We start from the raw sequence: 21,088 nt of genomic DNA on the forward strand, positions 1-21,088 counted from the left end.
CTACAGTATTCAGTTTGTAGTCACTGAGTCTTCCCACATGTGTGACAAAAAATATCTATAAATAACATTTCCTCCCTCCCACTCTTAAGACCAGTTTGTGACAGAAATAGAGCAGTAAAACAGTTTGCTTCAGTAAAGTTGTTGATGTAAGTAATCAATGTACACAGAAACATTTTAATGTAAAAATACAGTTATTTGACCCATATTAGGCTATGCCATGTAGAACACAGGAATTTTGTTCTAATTTATGCTGTTGATGTGAAACTACACACTCAGGCCATGATGGGATATTGGATAAATCAATGAAGATGTATGAATAAAATATGCCTTACTTGATAACTAAAGGAACTTGCTTTAACATGAAGAAGCTTAAAACAGGTATACAACGACAGAACAAATTGTAAGAGCTCTCAAATCTATCTCTGTATTTTACAACTGTTAGATAAAATTACTTATATTATTTGTTTTCCAAAAATAATACATGATACTGCCAAGAGACATATTGTTCTTGTATACTCAGTAGGCTTAAAATTTTAATGTGTGCAGAAACTAATACTTTTACAGAAGCTGTTACTGTTGTTTCGGAATGTTTTTGGACTTCCACTAAGACATACATTTGCTAACATCCCCTTCCTATATCTGACAGTGTTTATGTTATAACTGGGCTTCTTCTATGAGAAGTCTTCATCTAATTTTGCATGCTAAGACCAAGTTACATTTTTTGTTATTAAATTTAACATTATTTTCCAAGATATTTTGAATTTAGCTTCTTACTGTGGCAAATGACTGAAGACTTCCTTGCTGATGTAGCGTCACCATAGACTAACAGTTACTGTTTACTGTACAAGTGCAAGCTTACTTACAGTATACATGGTTTTTTGTACTGATAATTGTGATTTACAAACCTAGAGGCCAGATACACAAATTACTTACAAAAGATATGGCTATAAAGAAAAACCTTTAATTTGTTTCTAATCTCTCTAGATTCCCTATTTATTGCTTTACATAATCTTTATTCTGAAGGGCATATCTCAGTTTATTGTTATTTTGAAGCCTTAAGATGGTGTAATTTAAATGAATATGTGAATGAGAAACTTCTTGTGGCTTACTTACCAATGTGGCAGCAATAATGAAGTATTACTTTTTATGTACAATGAAAACACGCATAGCCGGTGTAATTAAACTTCCATTATAGAAATATCTTCAGATGTAAAGTACATTTTGTAATTTTATACCACATGGTTTAATTTCATATTCAGCAAATGAAGGTAAGCTTGATGACTGCAGTTTAATTTGTTGCCTATTTGAACATAAAAGCATATTATAAATGATATTTCACTTAGTGAAATCCAGTAAGTTTTAAGCATAGCATCCATACATCATTATATTACTTTTTAAATGTAAAAGATGGCATCTTTTGTAAGATTAAGATTTATGTTATTATCTGTGAACTGATAAGAAACCGATTTAGGCATTGGCTGTCCCTGGTGTGGTTGAATTTAGTCCTTGCATTACTATACTTGTTCAGTTATTATTTCATTCATTCATTCTTTCATTTGTTCTGTAGATACCATCATGAAGGAGAACCTTCATGCACATGAAATAAGACAAGCTATACATTCACAAAGGCTGGCAACAGTGAAAAACTCAACCAGCACAGTGTATGAGTGATAAAACTATCACTACAAGTGTACTGCTAATCCCCATCCCCTGTGAACCATGACCTTTCTGTGGTGGGGGTGGCTAGTGTGCCTAAACAATACAGATAGCCATACCATAGTTGCATCCAAAATGAAGGGGTATCAGCAGAACGGTCAGAAAAACTTGTGGTTCCTGAAGAGGAGCAACAGTCTCAATTATTAACTGATTTGACCTTGTAACATTAGCCAACATGGCCTTGCTATGTTGGTACTGCAAACAGCTGTATGTAAGGAAAAACTACAGCTGTTATTTCCCCCAAGGGCATGCAGCTTTCCTATAGCATGGAGAGATGCATCAAACTATTCTTCAGAAGTGAATATCACAACATATTCTGCTGTACATTACTTGTGATTAAATGGACTAACTTTAGCATAAAATAATCAGTAAATGCGACCAATTGGCCAAAAGGTATTGCTTCCTCAGTTACAATAATTGGCTGTTGTTTGTCTACTGTCATTAGATCAGTAACTGTGTGATCATATTGACATAAATAAAGAGAACAGTTAGTTGCATGCTTTAAGAATAGGGACTTATTTGAAATAATTATTCTTGCTTATTATAGACTTAACAGGAATCTTAAACTATAAATCTAGATAATTAGATAATTTGTTAACCGAGTCAACATCAAAATTTTTAGACAGTCTCGTCAAGACTTCATTTATTTGCTCCTTTGTTTTTATTTATTAGCTCTTTCTATATCACTATATGATTAACAGTTACTTGAATGCTGTTATCATCATTTGGTGATTACAGGCCTGAAGAATGTGTGTTGCATTATCAGTGTACTCGCTTCTTCCAACTGCTTTAAACAGTCTACATGGTTAAGCTGTTTTGCAGCTCACCCACCCAACACAATCTTGGACTTCCAAGCAGACGTTCGATAACAGCTACTGCAACTCCTCGTATACTATTTGGTTGTTTTTGTCTACTACATCATATCAAGCATTTGTGAGCTTTACTGATATCTGAGAACACTATTGGCAGGATGTATAATGGATAGGTTAGAAAAAAAATCTATTTAATATCAAATCAAACAATGGAAAATCCAGGATCGAATGTAACAATGTGTCTGAATTGCATTTGCGCGCGCGCGCGCGCGTGTGTGTGTGTGTGTGTGTGTGTGTGTGTGTGTGTGTGTGTGTGTTTTACTGGCCAAAACCTTTATTTGTGACAGTCTTTTTGTTGTGTCTATCTGTAGTTCAGCATCTCTGTTATTTAATATCATAATTAGTGTTAAAGAGAAATTACATTCCTGAGTCCAGGTATTCTTGTATGTAGAAGGAATGTCTCATTTGACACCCCATTAATTTATTTTGGATTATATGTGGACTTCCTGTTTCCTGCCTGGTATCTGTAGGCACATTGTTTATAGATTTTTACTCCAAAATATAAAACTCAATTGTGAACTCTGGATACGGGCATATTGTCTGCTTTTAGTACTGCAGTTGTGACTTCACAGTTCTTCCTGAAGTCATACTTATTATGAACTAAAAATATCATTAGAAAGTATATATATGGCAAGAAAGTGTAAGAATCTATAGTCCCTGATGCTTCTGTAGTTGTTAGATTATCAATTTTACAAGATATTCTTAGAATTTCCTATATTATAATTACTCTTTCTCCTTAACCACCTTACCCCAGATGATTATGTCATAGAACAGTATTGACTGAAAGTATGTGAGAAATGTTGGCAGTCACACCTGTAAATCAGCACAGTGAGAGAGATTGCTAAGTACAAAGCAGGCAAGACTGAATTTTTGTTTACTATCTTGCTTCTTTTTTGTTTTTGTTTTGTTAGGTGTACAACTTTACATTTCTGAACATTTAAAGCTAGTTGCCAATCTTTTTACCACTTTGAAATCTTATCAAGTTCTGACTGAATATTTATGCAGCTACTTCCAGACGGTACTTCATCAAGGATAACTGCATCATCTGCAAAAAGCCTGAGGTTACTATTAATATTGTCTGCAAGGTCATTAATACACAACAGGAACAGCAAGGGTTCCGGCACACTTCCTTGGGGCACACCTGAAGTTACTTCTACATCTGATGATGACTCTCCATTCAAGACCTGCCAAAAAGTCCCCAATCCATTCACAAATTTCACTTGATACCCCATATGATGATACCTTTGACAATAAGCATAGGTGTGATACTGAGTCAAATGCTTTTCTGATATCAATAAATATTGCATCTACCTGACTGCCTTTCAGTATATCTTGTGAGACCTTTCAGTATATCCTGTGAGAGAAGTGTGAGTTGGGTTTCACATGATCAATGTTTCTGGAGTCGATGTTGGTTGGCATTGAGGAGGTCATTCTGTTCAAGATGCCTCATTATGTTTGAGCTCAGAATATGATCTAAGATTGTGGAACAAATTGATGTCAAGGATATTGGACAGTTGCTTTGTGGACCATTTCTAATATCCTTCTTGTTGGTGGGTGTGACCTTCATTTTTTTCTAAGAACTGGGCATGGTTTTTTGTTCGAGGAATCTATGATAGATTATAGCTAGAATATGAGATAACTGAGCTGCAAATTCAATATAGAATCTGTTAGGAATTCCATCGGGCCCTGGAGCTTAGTTTAATTTTAACAGCTTCAGCTGTTTCTCAGCACCACTGACACTAATACTTACTTCATTCTCTTTTCAGTGGTATGAGGACAAAATTGGGGCAATTCTCCTCATTTATCTTTTGTAATGGAACATTTGAAAATGAAGTTAAGTATTTCAGCTTTTGCTTTGGTACCCTCAGTTTCAGTTCCTGTCTCATTCGCTACGGACTGCACTCTAACTTTGGTGCCAATAACAGCCTTTACATATGACCAGAATTTCTTTTGGTTTTGTGAAATATCATTTGACACTATTCTGTTATGGTAGTTATTGAAGGCATCAGGCATCTCTCTTGACAGCCAAATTCGTTTCATTCAGCATCCCTCTTTATATCGCCTATGCAGTAATCTCTCTTTCTTTAGAAGTTTCTTTACAGTGACTATATGTCATCGAGGGTCCCTCCCATTATGAACTGTTCTACTGGATACATATCTATCCAGTACATGGCTAACTATTCTTTTAAACTTGAGCCATAGTTCATCTGCCTGCTCCTGCCCTGTGCTGAAAGTTTCAAGTACCTCATTGAGGTATGATGCTACTGATTTTTTTCTATGTTACCAAAAATATATATCTTTCTGCTTGTTTTAGTTGTCCTTTGTATTTTGGTAACCATTGTTGCCACAACTGCATCATGATCACTGATACCAGTTTTGATGTGGACATCATTAAAGAGGTCAGGTCTGTAATGTTTCACAGGGTGTCTTATCACACCCACCACTAACAAAACTGTAATTTTCCCCATTAATTGTTGGATGATTAAAGTCTCCACCAATGATAAAGTGTGACTGTGGAACGTATGTACAAGAGAACTGATGTTTTCTCTAAAGTTTTTGGCTACATCAGGAGATCAGCCTGGTGGATGATAAAAGGATCCAGTAACCATTTTATGTCCACACTTGATACTGAGTCTTGCCCAAACCATCTCACATGCAGCTTCACTTTCTGTCTTGGTGGATTTGAGTTTCTCACCTACTGCAACAAATACACAACCTCTATTTAACCATTTCTCTATTCTTTTGATATATCCTCAGATTGTCCCCCAACATCTCACACAAGCAAGCACACCTAACCCAAACATATGTTTCATACGTTCATACATTTATTTATTAGCAGTTCAGCATGTCTAACATGCAATTGTCAAATTAAGTCGGGAGATGCTGAGGGCATTAAATTAGAAAATGAGACACGTAAAGTAGTAAAGGAGTTTTGCTATTTGCGGAGCAAAATAACTGATGATGGTCAAAGTAGAGAGGATATAAAATGTAGACTGGCGATGGCAAGGAAAGCGTTTCTGAAGAAGAGAAATTTGTTAACATCGAGTATAGATTTAAATGTCAGGAAGTCATTTCTGAAAGTATTTGTATGGAGTATAGCCATGTATGGAAGTGAAACATGGATGATAAATAGTTTAGACAAGAAGAGAATAGAAGCTTTCGAAATGTGGTGCTACAGAAGAATGCTGAAGATTAGATGGGTAGATCACATAACTAATGAAGAGGTATTGAACAGGATTGGGGAGAAGAGAAGTTTGTGGCACGACTTGACTAGAAGAAGGGATCGATAGGTAGGACATGTTCTTAGGCATCAAGGGATCACCAATTTAGTATTGGAGGGCAGCGTTGAGGGTAAAAGTCTTAGAGGGAGACCAAGAGATGAATACACTAAGCAGATTCAGAAGGATGTAGGTTGCAGTAGGTACTGGGAGATGAAGAAGCTTGCACAGGATAGAGTAGCATGGAGAGCTGCATCAAACCAGTCTCAGGGCTGAAGACCACAACAACAACAACAACAACCATGCAATTGGCTTTATCAAAATACATTTTACACATTCATAAAAGTATAGTTGTTACTGATTTTTACATTATATATTATGCATATATACATATACATCTTATTAGTAGTTAGTAATTTTTACATTTTACACACATCATCATTTTACATATACATGAACTTCTTATTAATCAGAAGATTTCAGCAATAATCATTATACAGTTTTACACATTTAGTCAATGTAGTTACATTATGTCATTGTTTATACATTCCTTCCAAATTACTTCCAACCTGCTCCCAAGATATTCTTCAATTGAGTAGTATGCTTTATTTTTCAGCCCTATGTCTAATACCTCCTTAAATTTAAAGAAGGTGAGGGTTTTGATTGACTGTGGCAGTTTATTATATAAATTCCGACTTAGGTGTTTGTGACTGATGTGTGTCAGTGACAGCCTAGAATATGGTGTATTATGCATGCAGTTGTTTCTAGTGCTGTGCAAATGTAAATTCATTCTATGTGTAAATTGCTGTATATTCTCTTTTACATATATCAAGCAGTTAAACATACAGATACTTGGAATGGTCATTATGTTTAATAGGTTGAACGGCTCCTTACAGGTTTCTGACCACCATCTCCTATATGTGTGAGGTGTGCACACTTGAATGAATGAATGGGTGTGTGTTTTCTTTTCTGAAGAAGGCTTTGGCCAAAAGGTAAATGTGCAACAGTCTCTTCATTGTGCCTGTCTGTGACTCAAGGTGTCACTTTCATGGTGAACAGCAATCTATAATTTTCCTTATAATGTTGATATTCCGACCTGGTGTTTCCATCGTTCTCTTCTTGTCCAAACAGCTTATAATCCACATTTCACTTCTGTACAAGACTATGTATGTTCCAGATGTAAGGGTACAGAATTATTATGCAGTTAAATTTGATATCTTTCAATTTAAAATCAACTGCAAAATTTTCTGTACCCCATCATTACGTGTAAATGAGAAATCGTGTAGTTTATTACTGGTAGGTTAAAGGGAAGTATTTCAAATAGCACACAGGTCTGTATTTTTGTATGTTAATACAGACTTTTTTTTGGTATTGTCATCTATTTGGTATTTGCCTTGGGCAGCATGCAGTACTTTGAGTTCAGTGGCAGATGCCTTTACAGCACAGCAAAATGTCACAGAGCTTCCAGCATTGCACAGACACTATAGGGCCCCCTCAGAATAAGTGGCAACAAGATTTACCAATTCGGTATTCAGTTTTATTCAGTATTCAGTTTATTTCCCATTGACCACTTACAGCGGAATAGGTCTGAACATTAAACATACAATTAACAATAACTTTACCGTAAAGTTTTTACAATTTAATTCCTTTTCTTTTAGAAATATTCTTATATACTAATGTCAATGATTATTTCAAAATATTCTGTTATCTTATAAAATGGGTATTTGAGTAACCAGTCATAAATCTTACGTTTGAAAATATTACTGGTCAGTGACCAAGCAGATGCTGGAAGTTTATTGAAGAGTTTTAAACTCATTATTTTGTGTGAGTTTGCAGTCTTTGAGAGTCCGTGTCTTAGTATGTCGAAGTCCAGTTTGCCTCTGGTGTTGTGGGGATGTATGTTCTCTCTCGTCTCAATCTCATTTCAGTTGCTTTTGACATAAAGCAGTGCTGTGTAGATGTATAGATTCACAACAGTTAATATCATGTGCTTGATAAAGAGGGGGCAGCAGTGTTCCTTGGGCTTAACTTTGCTCATTATTCTGATTACTTTATTTTTTAATTTTCAGAATTTCACTGACAAAGCAAGAATGTCCCCATAACAATATGCCATAGGAAATGTGTGATTGAAACAGGCCAAAATATACCACCTTTAGATACTCTTCAGTGACTACATCTGTCAGTCTCCAGATGAAGTAACACACTCTTGCTATTCTCTTGCAGATATGACTAATGTGTTCCCCCCAGTTTAATTTTGAATCAATGTGGAATCCTAACAATTTTACTGATTTGCTTTCAACAGCTGTAGTTAAACCCTTGAGCAATGTTGTGTCATCTGCATAACACACAACTGTATTTTCTCCTACATGGTAAGGTAAGTCATTAATTGCAATGATGAACAGAAAAGGACCTGGGACCAAGCCCTGAGGCACTCCAATCTGAATTTCCTTCAGTGAGGAGGATCTATTTTTAATTGATACAAACTGTCTCCTGTTATTTAAGTATGATTCGATTACGTCTAAAGTTGGTTTGTGTATGCCATAAAATTCCAGTTTTGCAAGTAGGATGTTAGATGGTATGCAGTCAAAGGCTTTGCTAAGATCACAAAGTACAACTGATACTAGATCCTTATTTTCAAATGCAGTTAACACCTGGTTAACAACTTCAGTGACAGCAGTAGTGGTATTTTTACCATGTTGATATGCAAACTGTCTGTTGGAGAGGAGATCATGCTTTACAAAATAGTTATTTAGTTGACTGTGCATTAGATATTCAAAAACTCTAGAGAAAATTGGGACAATAGAAACTGGTCAATAGTTTTGGGGCAGATGCTTATCTCCCTTTTTAAAGACTGGTATCACTTAAGCAGTTTTGAGTGCATCTGGGAAAACTCCAGATTCTCAACACATAAGGTATTAAAAATGAAAGGAAGAGGTTGACAGATAGGATGTATATTTTTTTCATTACATAGTTAGAAAACCAACAACAATCCATACTTTTGGAGTTGGTGAACCTTGCCACAGCTTTTACAATATCCTCTGGGGTGACAACATTCCAGTGGAAAGTATATCTCCTATGGGGCACAGCACCAAGATGATCTAGCGCACATGCCATTTTGCTTGATATTGTTTTTCAGCTCACTCACTGTGGTTAGGAAGTAATTATTTACTTCTTCTGGGACTAGCATTGTATCTTGTGCATGGGTTTGTGAATTATATTGGTTGATGATATCCCATGCTGCATTACGTTTGTTGGGAGCACTTTCAGTGTAATGTTCACATGCCTGTTTTTTGGGGAACGGCAGTTTGTCTTTGTAGATTTTTTTACATTTTATATAAGCTCTATAAGAAGTATTATCTAGCTCAGGTCCTTGCTTACAAGAATTTTTATATATTCTGTACAGTTTGAGCGTCTCCTCCCTAGTGAGAGCTACTTCATCTATATACCATTTTAGCTGTTTGTTTTTCTGTTTATGCTTAGGGTTACTTTTGATTAATGGTGAGCAGGAGTACTATAACTCTGTGAGTATTTTTCAGTACCCTTCTCAGGTTGTGTGTTGTATACAAAGTCCCAGCTAAGATCAGATAACCTGTCAATAAATAAATGAATATATTCATCTTTCTGCCCTCTTACGCATGTGGCATTAGACTTGAGTCTGACTGATTTAGGCAACTGATCACAATAGAATGTTAAAATCAGTGGTTCATGATCAGCTAGGGCTCCACTGGCAAGTCTGACATCATACAAATCTCTAGAAAAATTTACTATAATATTATATAAGCATTCATTATCCCGTGTTGGTGTGTAATTTATACTTTGTAAATTTAGTGATCTTAAGGCATTAAAAATGTTCTAGTAACATGTTCATCACTGTTGGCCATTTCAATGTTAAAATCGCAACAGATAATTAGTTTTATTTTAGATTTTAGTATTTTCCTCATATGCAGCTCAAATATTTCGAAAAATGTATTAACATCTTCTCCTGGTGATCTTATATAAGCTAACAATTGTGGTATTCTCTGCATTTAGTCTTATACAGCTAAATTCTCCATCTACTTCTGCACAGTAAGAGCTAACATCTATTTTGGTAAACATTATACTATCTTTAACAAATATTACGGCACCTCCATTCTTTCTTTCACTTGTACACACAATGTCTCCAACAGCATACCCTTGAGGAACAAAATATTGTACTTGATATTCTGTCAGCCATGTTCTGAGATACAAACAACATCAACGTTTTCAACACTGCTAAATGTTCTAATTGTAATACTTTGTTCCTAATGCAGCGAATGTTCGTTTGCATCACAGTAACAGATTTATGTTTATTGTCTGTGAACACTCTCTCATTCGAATGTCGCTTGACGTACATTCCAGGTATTACTCAAACCGCTACTTTCGTAGATTGTTTTATTCCGTGTTAGTCTTTCTTTAATTATTTCGTTGACACGTTCGCACACAAACTTTATCCCTTCATACTTTAGTTGGTGCCCATGTCTGGTGTGAAGGTTACGCTGCAGTTTACTTATATCGACCACAGCACAATTTGGGTATTCAGAGCACAGTTTCTTTATTTTAATATTTGTTCTTCGAATTTCTTTATTAACGCACGAATTATACTTTGGATCGTGCCTATGAGGCACTGTAGCAACAACTGTATTCCTTGGTTTATTTTTTTCTAGAAAGTTCTGAAGCACTTTTACGTAGACATCTGCTTCATTTTTCGCAACATCATTTGATCCCGTTATGCATACGACAAAGTCGTTTTCTTGCGTGGATTTTGTTTGAGTGCAAGGGAAATAAAACATGTTTAGTTCCCGCCATGGAGGTAAGAATCTCCATGGTTCCCGCTCCAGGTTTAACAACATTGGTCATTGCGATGTCTCGATTTATTTCTCGAAACATACTAGATATATGCCCGCCATGGCTATCTGTTAGAAAAAGCACACTGTTATTTTTACCTGATGTTCCCCGTTTATCATCATTTTCCCAGAATGATTATGCGTTTTCAGCGCATTGCCTTTTGAATGGTCTGGATCATTTCCACTGTCTTTAACACCGTCACTGGACTGCAGAATACCGTATTTGTTTTTATCCGTAAATGTAACTGCTGTTGCAAAGTTCGTTGTTTTTTTTCAGCTAAAGTCTCACTTCTTTCCACACGGACGATTTGTACCTTGAGTCAGGTGCCACTTCTCTTGATTTGTTCTTCGACCGTATTTCCCGATTTTCATTCTTAAGTGTGGTGATTTCGCTTCTTAAAGTGTTGACTAAGAATTGTAGACCTGAAACTAGTTCTCTTAAATTTGTTTATTTCGACGTTACAATTCTCGCAAACTCCCCTTTTTTAGCACATAACTAACATTTTCTCCTATTAGAGTTACACCACGGCCGCCTCTAATACAGGCGGCCGTGGTTACACACTTCCACACTCACGGCCATCTTGGCGACAGAATGAAGAACATCAAACAATAAAATTATAAATAAAATGTTCTGTAAAATATCTACAAGCCAATCAGTCTAACTGAGATATCCACACTGAAAGCAAATTTGTACGAACTCATATAAAAAGTGTTACAAACTGTGTAAATCAGTTGAGGGTTATCCCAAATATAGGAAAGAATGATTGATATATGAAAACCAAAGTTAATTCAAGAATATTTTTCAATTTTGCCATCAAGAATATTTTCACAGAAATAACGAAAATTTATGTCACATGTTAAGAAACTCATCTCTTTCAGAAATGTTTTTCTTGCTAAAGCCAATCTACATTTTAGGCCATCATCAATTATTTGATTGCTCAGACATCAAAACTCATCTACTACTTTTAGTGTCTTATTTCCTAGTCTAATTCTCTCAGCATTGCCTCCTGTTACCCTTGTTTTACTTGTGTTGAGATTCATCTTATAACTTTTTAAGATGCTATCCATTCTGTGCAACTGCTCTTGCATCTCTGACAGAATCACAGTATCACTGGTGAAATTCAATAACATTGAGAACAACAACTGCTTCTGTTTCACGTCCTTCAACTCTTGTAACTGCAGACTGTTCTCTTTACAAGGTGTAAATAACCATTCATTCCCAGTATTTTATCATTGTTACCTTCGTAATTTTAAGGAGTTTATTCCAGTCAACATTGTCAAAAGCTTTCTCTAAGCATAAAAATGTGTTTGGGTTTCTTTAATCTGTCTTGTAAAATTGTTATTATTATTAATTGTATGGCAATTACATACCACTTTAGAAATGCAGTTAAACATATAATTTACAAATTTATAGACATAATATTTTTATGTTTAATCACATCTGCTGTAGTGTCCAAGAGGTCGGAGGGGTTTCCAGGGTACAAATTTTGAGGGCACTCTTCAATAATGTTTCTGACACTCTTTCTTGCACACCATAAGAGTAGTCTTTCCTTGTCTATTGTAGGTGGCAGCACCTCCCATTGTTAGTCTGGATTCTGTTGAGTGTATTGTGTGTGTTCAAGGGCAGGTTGAGTGCCCATGGTTTTTTGTTGATTTGAAGAAAGCTATGGAGCTCTGGTGGAGTGTTGTTATGTTTGTTTGTTTATTTATTTTCATCCATTTATCTGTTGTTAGCCTACATACTTTACAGTCCAAGTTCATCATATCACATTTAATAGTTTACCATCTTATTGTTAAGAAATTTGCTTTATAAATGTCAAACTGATGTGATGCATTTGGAACTGGTAAGTAAGACTGTACACACTCTATGTTAAATGTGTCTGAAGTTTTTGTAGACATTTTAACTGTTTGAGGAATATACAATACTGAATTTTTGTTTCCTTCTTAGATTACATTTTACAGTAGGTGACTGAAACGTACGTGGGGATGAGGAGACTTACTATGTACATTCACATTCTGTAACACTATGAACACACTTATCAACTGACAATTTATGAGGTGCTCCTCGAAAACAGCACCAGATAAGCCCCTCACTGATGGTGGCAGCTTTTGACGTAGCTTCTTTCCTGTGTGTTTAAAACTACTTTGGATAATGCACTGTCTTGTAAGTTCTACATGTAGGTAAGTTTTATTTCTAGTTTTGTGGGAATATATAGCGGTTCTGCAAGGTACAGTTTTTTTCCTTCTTTTTTAGGGGGGGGAGTACATATTTTTATATAAATGAAAGGTACAGTCAAGATGTTTAGATCTTTACAGTGCTTTCGGCATGATTCTCAGATTGTAATTTCTGCAATTACTGTTATAGCTTTCTTCTGGCTCATAAACTCTGTATGAGCACCAGGAGAGTTGCCCCATAGTCTTATTGCATACTGCAGATGATACTGAAAGAATTCATAGCTGTTTATAAGAAGATGGTAGTAGTTGTTTGCTAACGAATGTTTTTAATTTGCTTAACAAAGAGACCACTCTAGATAGTTTGGTACATAACTGTTCAAGTGCAGCTGTTCCAAGCCAGTTTGGAATTCAGGTGGATTCCAAGAAGTCTAGCATGATCATACTCATTTACTTTTTGTTTTAGCTTGTGCAGTCTTGCTATTTTCTAGGGTAGGCTTGTTATTGTGGAGTCATATGGCTCACTTTTCAGGTGTTGTTTTTGCTTTTTTATTCACAGTCTCCAAGTTGTTATCGACAGTAACCATGGTAGTTCAGCAGCATATATTATGGACTTGGGAGGCAAGAAAGTAGGCAAGTCATTCATATACACGAGGAAAAGTTAGGGTCCAAGCACCAAGCCTTGTGGCACACTTTAGTCAGGTATGAACTACTTAGGGCACTCTAGTGCCATGTCAAATGCTTTGCTCAGATCTATTAGTAAGGCACAAGTGAAGGAATATCTGTAAGAAGAGTTTCTACCACATTTACTGTAAATAAACCTGGCCGAAAACCATAGGCCACGAAGGAAATCAGATTGTGATCATCAAAATAGCTGCAAAATTGTGATTTAATACAACATTCTATTAACTTGGGTTCGTCTGGTGCCCAGTCTGTTGATTTAGATAGCAGTTATGTCTTCATGAGTTGGGAGCAGTTGGTTATCGCAAAATTTTCTTATATTCCCTCACAAGGATATTCTTTCTTCTCAGATTAGGTAGTAGAATATGGCTTGGGGCAGTTGAATACTGGAGTGGACTCAATTGTACCACAAATGATCCACATTTTTTTGTAGTGGTGTATCTATCAGCTTCTTGTGGGTGCTGTTTATCCACACAGCAGCACAGTATTCTGCCACTGAGTATACAAGACCAAGGGCAGATGATTGTAAGGTTGAAGCTGCAGAACGACATGTTGTAGCATATAATTTTTGCAGAATAGTATTTCTTGACCTCAAGTTAGCTACAGTGACCTCAGTTAGTTTGTGTGCTGTGTTGATATCACTCAGTCGTCACCATAGCCAAACTTCCTGGACTGAATGGTGGGCATATCTGCAGCAGACAAGCTACATAGCAGTGGATCTAGGACTGAACTTACAGCTGATAAACAATCCCGTTCTTCCACATGGTAGCATAAGCTGCAGACATATCAGTAACTATAGCAGAGGTCTTCAGTTGTTTCTAGAAGCCAGCTTCTATGTAAATTGTCAATTAAAGTACTTGATCCACTCAACTACAGTTTGGTTAAACTCTAGCCTGTTCAACAAAAGTCTTTCCCAGTATCTCATTATGTTTTCTGTTATACAGCAGCCTTCCTTGTAATTTGTAAATCTCACTCAAAAGGGCGGTAGGATGATAACTGAGATTTGTTGTTGGGTTTACCTCATTTTAAGATACAATAATCTTCACCTGTTATGTAAGTCATGGAAAAAACTGGAGCTTTACCTGATTTAATGTCTTCCAGACCCATTGAAATGTTTTAAGAAGTGAACTGGAAAAAAATATGGGCTATGATGTGAACATACAGACATCATGGTTCTCAGTTCTCATCTCACTAGGATGACGGGAGGTTGGGGAATGGTGATTTTGATGTTGAGATGATGTGCGCACCAACTGTATTTGGTTTTATGAAGTGGTTGTTGCATGTTAACTTGATTTCCACTTCAAGTTATGTGACAGAGAGTAGGCTTTTCTACTTGATTGTTTGAAGTCAAGTTTTACAGCAGTGCCTAGCCATTTCTGGTAGTATATGGTGTCAAGACTACACAGCAGTTCGTCTGCTATTTCCTGTTTGCCAGTTGGGAAGAAGTCATCATACAGTTTCTTACTAACATCAGGCCACTCTGAAATGTACCCCATCTGCTATTCTGTGGAATAAACTTTTTTCTCAATTTAATTCTGCACCACAAATCTTCCATATGTATTGCTCATTGGAGGTACCCATATCATCCCCAGGTGTCGGCATTCTTTTGTTGGGTACGGGCTTGGCACATGTAGCCAGTCCTTCGGACTCAGGAGCGAAATCTGAGAGTATCATGACCAGTAACAGAATACATGCTGGCGGTCAGAATGTATTTTTAATTCTTAAAAGGAAAGAGGGCAGCTTCGAGAACGTTTCCCCTTTCTATATTCACAAAGGGCTCAAGGGCATTGCTGGCAGTTTGAAATCTGTTACACGATTGTGTAATGTGACACTGTTGGTGAAAACCGCTAGTTCCCAACATGATAATAATCTACAGAACGCTCAATCCCTTGGGGAATATGCCATCGAAACTGAGCTGCACACCACCTTGAATTATAGCAAAGGTGTTATGACTTACAGGGATCTGGTGGACATTCCCAAAGAGGAACTGAAAGATGAGTGGGCTCCAGCAGGAATAGTTCACTTTCAAAATATCGTGAAGAGGGTGGATGGGGTTCTTGTTAAGTCTGACTCCTTTATCCTGACATTTAATAGCACAAAACTCCCTGAGCATATTAAGGCAGGCTCCCCTCGCCTAAGTGTACGGTCTTATGTACCCAAAGCAATGCAGTGTTTCAAATGCCAGCGCTTTGGGCATACTACTATTGGGTGTCGAGGAGGAGCAACTTGTGGCAAGTATGGTTAGGATGCCTGTGAAGATGTCCATTGTTTGTCTCCATTGAATTGTGTAAATTGCTCTGGGCCTCACCCCGTCTGGACTCAGGACTGCAGCGTGTATCTGGAAGAAAGGAAGATACAGGAGCTTAAAATTATTAAGCGCATCCTGTATACTGAGGCAAAACAGCTCTATAAAGCAATGCTGCCCCGTGTTTTGCTATGTCCTTCACTTCAGTTGTGAAACAGCCCACATGGCAAGCTGATGCTGCTACACCAACAGAGGCTGCTAGTGTCGACAGTAGTACCTGCATGTGTCCACGCACTTGTGCTGCTGCAGTCATTTCTAAGCCTGTCCCTCGCCCGAGAACTTTATAAAAAGCTGTAAAGATGTGGTTGCTGACATTGTACAGCCCCCTGCCCCTCCAAAGGTTCCGTCTGGTACACTGTCCAATGTTGCCACACCTGCAACCACAGTTGTGGCTGAAAAGTCTACCCAGGGAAAAAAATCCAAGGCAAAACGTCAAATACCAGTGGAATCGGGCAGCAAACAGCCTGACTATGTTGACATCGGCCTCTCTGACATGTCTGTCTATTCTTTTTTAGAGGCTATGGGGCTTGATGTTGGATTGGGGCAACCATTTCGCCCCAAAACTGAACCTTCACCCATTGTGGGCTCCTCTCCCCATCAAAATGTCAGAATGAAAGTACTACCCCCCTGATAATGGCTCCCATTATACAGTGGAACATGATTGGATTCACGACGCAAATAGAGGAACTGAAACTCCTAGCGCAGCAACGCCCTCTGTGCTTCTTTTTGGAGGAAACACATTTCAAAGCATCTGATGCCCCTGCACTATGGGGCTATACTCAATATCGCAAGGATGACCTGACTGGGGAAAGAGCCAAAGGACGGGTTGCTGTGTTCGTCAATAATGGGCACCACTTCTCTGCTCTTCCCCTGGATATCAACCTGCAAGCAGTTGCAGTTGTAATTTCTGCACGTCAGAGGTTTACAGTTTGTTCTCTTTATTTACTTCCATTGGATGCAGTAGACTCCGAGGCTATTACAAATCTTATCGCACAACTCCACCGACCATATCTCCTCCTGGGCGACTTCAATGCCCACCATCTCCTGTGAGGCTCAGTGTTTACTTGCCCTCGGGCTTGAGTTTTGGAGAGCCTCCTGATGTCTTGAGAGCTGTGCTGCATCCTGAATGCTGGTGCTCTGACTCATTTCTGCACTGCTACTGGGTCATTCTCAGCCATCGACCTATCTTTCTGCTCTCCAGACCTTGCCAACTCTGTTCACTGGAAGCTCACTGACGACCTTCATTCCAGTGACCGCTTCCCAATCTGCCTTCAGCTACTCAATGGTGTGTTGCTGGAACAGAAGCCACCAACATGGATGATCGGCAAGGGTAACTGGATGCTGTTTGGCCAGTTGGCTGTGTTTGAACACCATGACAATGTCCAGGAATGGGTGGATCTCATCACGGATGCGATCCACCATGCTGCTGATTTATCCATACCAAAGTCTTTCGACCCTCTTCAGAGGCGACCTGTTCCTTGGTGAACAGAAGAGTGCCATTTAGCTATCTGGGAAAGGCGTGCGGCTCTTCAATTGTTTAAATGCCACCTGACAGTGGACAGTCTTCACAACCTTTCGAATTGTGAGAGCCAAGGCTCACCATGTGATTAAAGAGAGCAAAAAGCAGTCATGGGATGAGTTCCTGAACTCCATCAATCATTGCACTTGTTCTGCTAAAGTATGGGAAGCCATCCAGACGATTTCCTGTAAACACAGTCATTTACCAATAGCTGCAGTGCTGAACCGGGGGTGCCTCCAAACAACACCTAGAAACGTTGCTCAGGTTCTGGTCGACCATTTTGCACAAACTACTGCCAATGCAAGACAGAATCCAGCGTTTCGTCACTACCGTGCAACTGTCGAGAGTGAAAAGTTGGACTTTAGGTCAAACAGTTCTGAGGCCTACAACTCCCCGTTCTTCATGTGGGAGCTCTAACCGGCACTGACAGAGACTTCTGACACTACACCCAGTCACAACAACATCAGGTACTACATTCTTTGACATCTACCAGCGGTATCAAAGGAAATCCTCCTTGAAAGTTTTAATCTAATATGGCAGACAGGCGTCTTCACCAACTCGTGGAGGGAGGCAATTCTCATCCTTCTCCTCAAACCAGGAAAGTACCACACATGTCCCAGTAGTTATTGGAATATTTCCTTGATGAGCTGTGTAGGAAAAACCCTGTAATGGATGGTTAACCGTCGTTTGGTCTGGCTATAAAAGACCAGGCAACTCCTTAGTCACTCTCAGTGTGGATTCCGAAAATTTTGGTCCACGGTCGACAACCTGACCCTCGTAGAGGCGGCTATTCAGCAGGCCTTCCTCCATCAGCATCATTGATTGGCATATTCTTTGATATTAGTAAGGCATATGATACTACATGGAGACACTGTAATCTTGCACAACTGCATCAAAGGGGGCTTTTGTGGCCACCTCCCCATCTTCATTCAGCAGTTTTTTTTTTTGGACCCAAGTTGGTGACACACTGTCTTGTCGATTTGAGCAGGAGAATAGTGTCCTCCAGGGCAGTGTTTTAAGTGTTACACTCTTTTCCATAGCCATCAACAGTATAACATCTATGGTAAGGAGTCCAGTACAGTGCTCCTTATTTGTGGACAACTTTGCTGTTTTCTGTTCCTCCTCCAGTGTTGCAATAGTGAGCTGTCATTGCAACTTACAGTTCAGCAGTTAGAGGAGTGGGCTCAGAGATGGGTTTTCAGTTTTCTGCTGGTGTGTGTGTGTGTGTGTGTGTGTGTGTGTGTGTGTGTGTGTGTGTGTGTGTGTGTGTGTGTGTGTGTGTGCGTGTGTGCGTGTGTGCGTGTGTGCGCGTGCGCGCCCCTTTTAATCATTCTCGTTGTCCTTTTAATTCACCTGCCTTGCATATAGGGGACACTACCCTACATTTTAGAGACACAGTGCAGTTTATGGGCCTCATGTTTGACTCCAGATTGTCATGGTTGTCACACCTTCGAGACTTGAACTCCAGAACCCTGAAGGCATTAACATCCTCAAGTGCCTCAGCCACAGGTCTTGGGGAGCAGATAGAGAGCGTCTCCTCCATTTTATTGGGCTTTTGTGTGTTCGCGGCTGGGCTGCAGGTGCACAGTGTATGGGTAGCGTGGCCCTTTTATTTGCAGATCCTTGACACTGACCACCATATGGGAATTTGACTGGCCACGAGTGCTTATCGGACCAGTCCCATACCCAGCATCTGTGCTGAGGCCAGGGAACCATCACTTACCATCCAGCGGCAGCTCCTACTGGTGCACCAGGTGTGTAAGTTTCTTGCAGCTCCAACCTCATCTACATCAACATCTACATCCATACTCTGCAATCCACCATATGGTGCGTGGTGGAGGGTACCTCGTACCACAACTAGCATCTTGTCTCCCTGTTCCACTCCCAAACAGAACGAGGGAAAATGACTGCCTGTATGCCTCTGTATGAGCCCTAATATCTCTTATCTTATCTTTGTGGTCTTAACGCAAAATGTAAGTTGGCAGCAGTAAAATTGTACTGCAGTCAGCCTCAAATGCTGGTTCTCTAAATTTACTCACGAAAAGAACGCCTCCTTTCCTCTAGAGACTCCCACCCAAATTCCTGAAGCATTTCCGTAACACTCACGTAATGATCAAACCTACCAGTAACAAATAGAGCAGCCTGCCTCTGAATTGATTCTATGTCCTCCCTCAATCTGGCCCGATAGGGATCCCAAATGCTCGAGCAGTACTCAAGAATAGGTCGTATTAGTGTTTTATAAGCGGTCTCCTTTACAGATGAACCACATCTTCCCAAAATTCTACCAATGAACCGAAGATGACTATCCGCCTTCCTCACAACTGCCATTACATGCTTGTCTCACTTCATATCACTCTGCAATGTTTCGCCCAAATATTTAATCGACGTGACTGTGTCAAGCGCTACACTACTAATGGAGTTTTCAAACATTACAGGATTCTTTTTCCTATTCATCTGCATTAATTTACATTTATCTATATTTAGAGTTAGCTGCCATTCTTTACACCAATCACAAATCCTGCCCAAGTCATTTTGTATCCTCTTACAGTCACTCAATGACGACACCTTCTCGTACACCACAGCATCATCAGCAAACAGCCGCACATTGCTATCCACCCTATCCAAAAGATCATTTATGTAGATAGAAAACAACAGCGGACCTTTCCCTGGGGCACTCCAGATGATACCCTCACCTTTGATGAACACTCACCATCGAGGACAACATACTGGGTTCTATTACTTAAGAAGTCTTCGAGCCACTCACATACTTGGGAACCAAACCCATATGCTCGTACCTTAGTTAGGAGTCTGCAGTTGGGCACCGAGTCAAACGCTTTCCGGAAGTCAAGGAATATGGCATCCGTCTGATACCCTTCATCCATGGTTCGCAAGATATCATGTGAAAAAAGGGAGAGTTGCATTTCGCAGGCGCGATGCTTTCTAAAGCCGTGCTGGTGCATGGACAGCAACTTCTCTGTCTCAAGGAAATTCATTATATTCGAACTGAGAATATGTTCGAGAATCCTGCAACGAACCGATGTTAAGGATATTGGTCTGTAATTTTGAGGATCCGTCCTTCTACCCTTCTTATATACAGACGTCACCTGCGCTTTTTTCCAGTCGCTCTGGACTTTACGTTGGGTAAGAGATTCACGATAAATGCAAGCTAACTAAGGAGCCAATGCAGCAGAGTACTCTCTGTAAAACCGAATTGGAATCCCATCAGGACCTGGTGATTTATTTATTTTCAACCCATTCAGCTGCTTCACAACCCCAGGGATGTCTATGTCCTCCATATGGGAATCTGTACGAGACTCAAACGGCGGTGTATTTGTGCAATCCTCCTGCGTGAAAGCTTTCTCAAATGCTAAATTTCAAATTTCAGCTTTCGTTTTGCTGTCTTCCGTTGCCAGGCCAGACTGATCAGTGAGTGACTGGATGGAAGCCTTAGACCGATTTTACGTAAAACCAGAATTTCCTTGTGTTTTCAGCAAGATCTTTTGTTAAGGTATGACGGTGGTAGTGGTTGAATGCTTCATGCATCGCTCTTTTTACAGCAGCATGAATCTCTACTAACTTTTGCCTGTCCTCATTCTCCCAATCTTTCTTGTACCACGAGTGCAACTGTCTTTGCTTCCTGAGCATTCTCCGAATTGCACTATTTAACCACGGTGGGTCTTTTCCATCCGTAACACACATTTTCGGCACATACTTGTAAAATGCATGATTTACAATGTGTTTAA

At 39.0% G+C, this 21,088-nt stretch overlaps 1 long non-coding RNA gene across 2 annotated transcripts; it reads left to right on the forward strand.

The window, feature by feature from the left end:
• Nucleotides 1-97: 97 nt before the first annotated feature.
• LOC126412105 (uncharacterized) lies at nucleotides 98-19,099 on the forward strand. Of its 2 annotated transcripts, none has more exons than XR_007575229.1 (3): nucleotides 98-146; nucleotides 277-378; nucleotides 18,965-19,099. It is a non-coding gene; the product is annotated as an uncharacterized LOC126412105 (long non-coding RNA). The 2 variants fall into 2 exon arrangements; XR_007575228.1 differs by lacking the exon at nucleotides 18,965-19,099 and adding an exon at nucleotides 1,568-2,089.
• The last annotated feature ends 1,989 nt before the right edge of the window (nucleotides 19,100-21,088 follow it).

The sequence above is a fragment of the Schistocerca serialis genome, chromosome 7 (assembly GCF_023864345.2).
Source record: "Schistocerca serialis cubense isolate TAMUIC-IGC-003099 chromosome 7, iqSchSeri2.2, whole genome shotgun sequence".
NCBI lineage: Eukaryota > Metazoa > Arthropoda > Insecta > Orthoptera > Acrididae > Schistocerca > Schistocerca serialis.